Source organism: Ictidomys tridecemlineatus, chromosome 15, assembly GCF_052094955.1.
Source record: "Ictidomys tridecemlineatus isolate mIctTri1 chromosome 15, mIctTri1.hap1, whole genome shotgun sequence".
Classification (NCBI taxonomy): domain Eukaryota; kingdom Metazoa; phylum Chordata; class Mammalia; order Rodentia; family Sciuridae; genus Ictidomys; species Ictidomys tridecemlineatus.
Genome location: NC_135491.1, coordinates 10,567,928 through 10,575,387, shown reverse-complemented (window position 1 = coordinate 10,575,387; position 7,460 = coordinate 10,567,928).

Sequence of the window (7,460 nt, the reverse complement as noted above, 5' to 3'; positions counted from 1 at the left end):
CGGCCGCATACCTGGCCGCTGACATCACTCGGCCAGGGCACCCCTGGTGGCCTAGACAAGCAGACTGAATCACAGACAGAATTCAGCCACCCTGGGCGCAGGCACGTGGCCGGCTGTGACCCCCAGGACACCCCCGCGTGGCCGTCTGGCTGCGGGGGCTCGCAGCTGCAGGAGGGTCAGTGAGGGGGCATGGGGCCTGAGTCAGGGACAGGGTGGCTCAAGCCAGAGACTACCCAGCCGCAGGCATCCCCATGGAGCAGGAAGAGAAAGTTAAGGGAGGAAGGAGGTGGGGAGGCCCCGGCCAGTGAGGAGGAAGCAGGGCGGGCCTGACAGAGAGACTGTGGCTTGTGGGCAGGGGCTGGGTGACCTGCGGAGGGGCTGTGGGATGGGGTCTGGGTGTTTGTGCAGAGAACGGAAAACTTATAAGAGAGCAATGGAATCGGCAGAGGACGCAGCACTGCGCACGTAGGTGACCCAGTGTAGGGAGGCCCGGCCTCCACCCACCCAGGCTCTGGAGCGCTGCGACACATAGTCTATAGGTCGGGCAAGTCCCAAGCCCCCAGTTTCCTCATCAGTTAATAGCACTAAAAATAATCACTGTTATGCTTACTAATCATAATATCTGATTATATCATTATGATTATTAATAACTATGTGGATCATACTTTCTGCAAGGCACTGTTTTAGGCACTTGACATGTCACTGGCGAGATCCTTTAGTGGTAGAGCACTTGCTTAGCACACTTACTTAGGCACCGGGTTCCATCCCCTGCAACACCAAAAAAAAAAAAAAAAAAATTGCTGGGAGCTAGGTGCTATTTTCCTCACTGTAGAGATGGGTGAACTGTGGCTCAGAGAAGTTGAATCACTTGTCCAGTGTCACACAGCTTGTGCCCTCCTTCTGCTATTATTGGGAGGTTAAACAAGAATACAGCGGACCTGTAGTGTAGTGTACCTGACGTAGTGCCTGGTACAAGGTTAGTTTTCTTGATTGACTCTGTTCTCATTATTAATTGTCATATAATTTTTTTTAAAGAGAGAGTAAGAGAGGAGAGAGAGAGAGAAAGAGAGAGAATTTTTAATATTTATTTTTTAGTTCTCGGCGGACACAACATCTTTGTTGGTATGTGGTGCTGAGGATCGAACCCGGGCCGCACGCATGCCAGGCGAGTGCGCTACCGCTTGAGCCACATCCCCAGCCCAATTGTCATATAATTTTAAGTCCAGATGGAAAGAATTCCAAAACACCTTCACCACTGTGCTCTGGTCCTACTTTTTAGCTCCCAAGGTCCTTCCGCTGTTTTGTTGTTTTTTTAAACCAAGATTGAACCTGGGGTGCTTAACCACTGAGCCACATCCACAGCACTTTTTTTTTTTTTGAGACAGGGTCTTGCTAAGTTGCTTAGAACCTCCCTAAATTGCTGAGGCTGGCTTTGAACTTGTGATCTTTCTGCCTCAGCCTCCTGAGCCACTGGGGTTTCAGACATGTGCCACCACACTGGTTGCTACTTCTTTGGACTCACATGTTCATAGTTGGGAGAAAGTGCTTCCGGGGGATGACCTCCAGAGATCAGAACTAGGCAATGGTTGCCTAGCCTCACTCCACCAGGAAGTCCTCCAGGCTTGCTCTAGCCTTACCTAGCACTCTCACCAGCCAATGCCTGGAGTGGCTGCAGCCACACATCTGCGTCTGGGTTGGTGCAGCTCTCTGGGCATGTCTGCCCTGCCCTGCCTGTGTATCTACGTGTGGAACTGTGTGCGTGGTTGTGTGTGGAAGAGAGGCTGAGCCATGGTGGAAGCCAGGTGTGTGATTCAGAGTATCCCAGGGCCTGGGGGTGCCTACCTCTGTAGGGTTTATGGCACAGAGCAAGTCAGAGGGCGTTTAGGGGCTCTCAGTACTCCTGTGACTGGATCTCTGCACAAGCGTCTTGTGTGATGCCTGCAGAAACTCTGTGTGTCTGCAGCTCTGAGGTGTCACTCGGTGTGTGTGGACAGGTAGATGTATGTGGATTGGGGTTTGAACACCTCTGAGTGCATGCACAGTGTGTGTTTAATGTGTGTGTGTGATAGGTGTGTGCACAACCATTTAGGTGTCTACACTCTTCTTACATCTCAAAATGTCCTGTGCCTGGGCACAGTCCATATGTGTAAGGTGGTACCCGTGGGCCCCTTCGATTTCCATGGTTTGGACTCTGTAAACCAAACCCCCTTCCTCCCATCCAGCCAGGAAGACCCCGGACTCCAGCTCAGTTCCTTGTGGGGCCCAGCGGATGGTTCCACCTGGACTCAGCCCCCTGCTGGCACCTGCTCAGCGACATCTTCCCCTGTCAATCAGGGCAACTGCAAAGCAAGAGGGGCCAGGAGGTTCCATGGAGACGAGGCGTATGAGTAGGTACATGAACGGTCAGGGTTCACTGACTCCACAAATACTTCTTCAGCACCCACAGCAGTCCCTGCACTGGGCTGGGAGCAGGCAGGAACCAGGTAGGTGTCACTCCAGCCCGTACAGGGCTCGAAGTCCAGGTCTGTCTCCAGTTATGGCCCCCAAGGAGCTGTGAGCGGGCGTCTGGGAAGAGGGGTCCTGAGCCAGCAGGATCAGGAGGGCTTCCTGGAGGGTGGGCTGGAGGAGCAGAGAGCCAGAGGAGGCAGAGGACGGACGGGCGCCCTGGGAAGAGGCCAAAGACCAGGGCGACTGGCAGACTGGCCAGAAGTGGAGCAGGAGATGTGAAGCTGGGCGGCTCTCGCCAGGCTTCCTGGGCGGCCTTGAGGAGTCCAAATGCAGAATGATGGGCTACTGGAGGGTCCACCTAGGAGTCCCCAATCAGGGCCTGAAGCTCCACCAACACCGGCTCCGGGAGGCTTCCAGGCCCAGGGGAGCTGTCCAGCCAGCTCCATTCACTATTGGACCCTGGGCCCTGAGGAGGCCGTAGGTAGGAAATCAGCCCAGGGGCCCTCAGAGGGGGCAGGCAGGGCATAGAAGACAGGCCACACATGCATGCCTGGGCACATGGCTCTTCTCACACCCCAGAAAGGCCCACAGTCTTGCTCCCCACAAGAGGGGCCCTGTCGCAAAGCTTGGGCACCGCAGGGACTTGGGGAAGATGGCCGCTCCAGATCTCCAGGTGATTCATGATGGCAAGAGGAGTCGTTAAGTGCTGTCCCCAGGCTTGATGTCCCTGTGCCTCTGTACAAAGGGGATGACAATAAGCGACTCATGGGGCAGGCGTGGGGTCAAGCCCCACAGGGATCCTGCCTCTCCGCTCACTCAAGTCTTCCTTCTCCTGGAAACTTCCTAGGACTGAGCCCGTGGAGTTGAACTTGACTTTTCTGCTTCTCACTCTGGAGGGCAGGTGTGTATGCTGTGGTGTGTGCACACACGTGCGCTTCTGCGTGATGCTGTGTGTTAAGTCTTCAGAGCCGCCTTTTCCCTTGGATATGGCACAGTGCCTAGGCCCAGACCGACATAAGTGGCCCATAAAAATGGACAAAGTTCACGTGTGTAGGGCTGGGGATGTGGCTCAAGCGGTAGCGCTCGCCTGTCATGCGTGCGGCCCGGGTTCGATCCTCAGCACCACATACAAAGGTGTTGTGTCCGCCGATAACTAAAAAATAAATATTAAAAAAAAAAAGTTCACGTGTGTAAAAATCAGAATGAGCTGGGTGCAGTGGCAATTTAGGAGGCTGAGACAGGAGGATTGCAAGTTCAAGGCCAACCTCAGCAACTTAGTGAGACCCTAGGCAACTTAGTGAGATCCTGTCTCAGAATAAAAAATTAAAAGGGACGGGGATGTGGCTCAGTGGTAAAGCATTCCTGGTTAAATCCCCAGTATCTACCACCTCCCAATTTTTTTAAAGTCAGGATGACTTTTTTTTTTTTTTAAGCTCTGAACTAGTGTCTCACTAAATTGCTGAGGCTGGCCTCAAGCTTCTGATCCTCCTGCCTCAGCCTCCTGAGTCACTGGGATTATAGTCCACTATGCTGGCCAGGATGACTTCATCTTAATAACAAAATAAGCACACGCACTATGCCAGAAACCTCACGGAATCCCCCACCAGCCCCATAAACTGGGGACTATTTCTGTCTTCCTTTCCCAGACAGGAAAACAGGCTCCAAATGTCACAAACTCAAGTTCACCCAGCTGTGAAGTGGTAGAGCCAAAATGTGAGCTGAGGCCACCTGGCTTCCAGGTTTTTGAGGGGCAGAAGTAAGTGCTCAGTGTCTGTGTGAGTGTGTGAGTGTGAGGCATGCAAACCCCTCTGTTTCCACATCTTAGTGTGAATAATAGTGCAAAGAACAGACTCTGGAGCCCGATACCCTGCATGCTTAGCCCAGCTCTGTCAGGCACTTGCTTTGTGACTGCAGGTCAGTGACCTCACCTCTCTGGGCTTCTGTTTCCTTGCTTCCCTCCCCTCCGATCCGTGTTATGAGAATTCAAGGGGTGAATAAAAGCACTTGGGAAGAATTGGCTCTTGTTATTGTTGAACCATATGTGTGGGTACTTCTGCTGGATGTATATTTTTTTTTTTGGAAGGGGGGACTGAGGATTGACCTGGGGCCATTTAACCACTGAGCCCCATCCCCAGCCCTTTTTATTTTTCATTTTGACCTTGAACTTGAGATCCTTCTGCCTCAGCCTCCCAAGTCTGGTGTCGCCATGATCTCGGCTCTTGCAGGTGGTGCTTGTGGTGTGTGTGAACATATGTATCCCTGTGCATCTATAGTAAGGTTTAGCAGTCCCCGGGTGTTTTGGGGTCCATCCCTGTCCCTGTCATCTGTACATCTGAATTTGTCTCCTGTGTGTTTGGACACATGTCGTGTATTCATCGTCACGTGACAGTGTGTTCTACATGCGGGTGTGCCTGTGAAGCAGTGTCTGTGATCATGTGTGTGGCTGCTTGTGGGCAGATGTCCGAGTGCCCTTGTGGCCCCGTGGACTGTGAGTACACACAGCAATGGCTTTGTGGAAGTTACACGCTGCCTGTGCCCAGTGTGAAGGTCTTGGGCAGCTATAGTAAGGATTTGTGTCTCCTTTATTCCATGGAAGAGAAGATGAGGGGCTTGAGACAGGAGCCTAAGGGGTCACTCCCTGTCTGATGCCAGTGCCGAGTCATTGCCTGTTGGTGGCTGCTGTGTCATCTCCTAGTCCCAGTCTCCCCTTCCGGACTGGTAGCAGACAGAGGGGGCGTGGGGGAACCAGGTGAGACTTGGCTTTAGTCTGGAAATCCCAACCACCCTTATCACCACCCCATGTCCTTCTAGCCTTCTATAGTCCGGGTCTCCTCTCCCAGGAATCAAGACTCTCCAGGGAATTAGGAACCACTCCTTCCTCCTGTTTGGCATCAGAACTGTTGTGTGGCCAGGCACAGTGGTGCATGCCTGTAATCCTAGCAGCTGGGGAGGCTGAGGCAGGAGGATTGCATGTTCAAACCCCAGCCTCAGCAACAGCGAAGCGCTAAGCAACTCAATGAGACCCTGTCTCTAAATAAAATATAAGAGAACTAAAAAATGAATAAATAAATATTAAAATTCTCTCTCTCCCTCTCTGTCTCTCTCTCACTCTCTCTTAAAAAAAAAAAAAAAAAGGGCTGGGGATGTGGCTCAAGCGGTAGCGGGCTTGCCTGGCATGCATGCGGCCCGGGTTGGATCCTCAGCACCACATACCAACAAAAGATGTTGTGTCCGCTGAGAACTAAAAAATAAATAAATACATATTAAAATTCTCTCTCTCTCTCCCTCTCTGTCTCTCTCTCACTCTCTCTTTAAAAAATAAATAAATAAATAAAATATAAAATGGGGCTGGGGATGTGACTTAGTGGTTGAGTGCTCCTGAGTTCAATCCCAGGTACAAAAAAAAAAAAAAATGCTGTTGTGTGGCCTTGAGCCAGGCATTTCTCCTCTCTGAGACTTGAGAGTCAACATATTTAAGGTGCTTCTCCATCGGTGCCCAGGATCGGGCCAGGCAGTGCACTGAGAGTGCCAGGGTCTCTGGGGCAGCAGCTGCTGGTACCCTTCTTAATGGTGCCTCAGAGTTGGGGACTCTGGCATCGGAAATACTTTAGTTAGACTCTTGAACCCTATTTGTTAACCAAGTTGCCTCAGGTAAGTTGCCTCTGAGCCCAAGTTATGCGCTGTGAGTGGTTCTGGCTGATTGCAAAGTTTATAAATGCCCCATAGATGGAAGCTACAATGACACCAGTATCATTTACACCACCCCAGAGAGAGGGTTTTCAGGGTATTTCACCCAGCCAGGCAGGTGACAAAAATCCTCTCAGGCAGGGAGGAAACAGAGTTGGAGCGCTCAGCCTGTCCTCTGAGCTAGGTTTACACGTATAATCCCACTACTGAGGAGAGTATGGCAGGAAGATCTCTTGAGCACAGGAGTTCAAGGCCAGCCTGGGCAACAGAGCAGAGACCCTGTCTCAAAAACAAGAGTAGGTGGTTCAGAATTTGATAAATTCTAGGGTTAAATTTCTTGTAATGGAGCCAGGTGCGGTGGCATAGGCCTGTAATCTTAGTGACTCAGTAGGCTGAGGCAGGAAGATGGCAAGATCAAAGACAGCCTCAGCAACTTAACCAGGCCTTAAGCAATTTAGCCAGACCCCGTCTGGAAATAAAAAATAAAGAGGTAGGAGCATGTGGCTCAGTGATTAAGCACCCCTGGGTTCAATCCCTGGTACCTAAATAAATAAATTTCTTGCAATGAGATCTTAATCTCTCTAAGTATCATTTTCCTGTCTTATAAAATGAAGATTTTTTTTCTCCCTTAACTTCCAAAGTTGTTTTAAGGATTATACGTCTAGTATTGGAAGACTTAGTTGAGGATCTGGTTCTTGCTAAGCGCCAAATATATTATGATTGTTGTTATTATTATTATCATCATTATTTTACCACCCACTCATTTTGGCTGTCTCCCGATAAAGTCTATAAAGCAGGACGGAGAAGCCACCAACACCATTGGCCAGAGGCTTCACCCGGTTTCGTCCTTATTTACTCCAAACCTGCAGGCCTTCCAAAAGCGGGACCCCAGGAGGCCAGCCAGGTCCCAAACACACACCCTTCGCTCAGCAGGGAAAAGCGCAGCTGAAGGTCAAGAGAGGGGAAACATTTCCCAAGCTCAGCGAGTCAGGGCAGAAGCGGAGATTAGCCCCGGGACTTGAACCCCACCTCCACTTTCCCCTGGAGCATCACAGCGCTTCCAATCCCGCTTGGGTCTCAGTTTCCCCGCCTACGTGGCTACACCACACTAATTAGGGTCTCTTTTTGGAGATCCGCTCTTCCTATCGAGTGGGGGCGCTGCATCAGCGGCAGACGGGCGGGTGGGGGCGCCAGAAGTAAAGAAGACCCTTAAGTTGGGGGCCTCCCACACCAGGGTCAGCACCGGCCTTCCCGGGACAATTTAAGCGCCTATTAATACCAGCCCCCGGGGCGGCTTAGCACTGCGCAGGCGCGGGCGGGTTCCG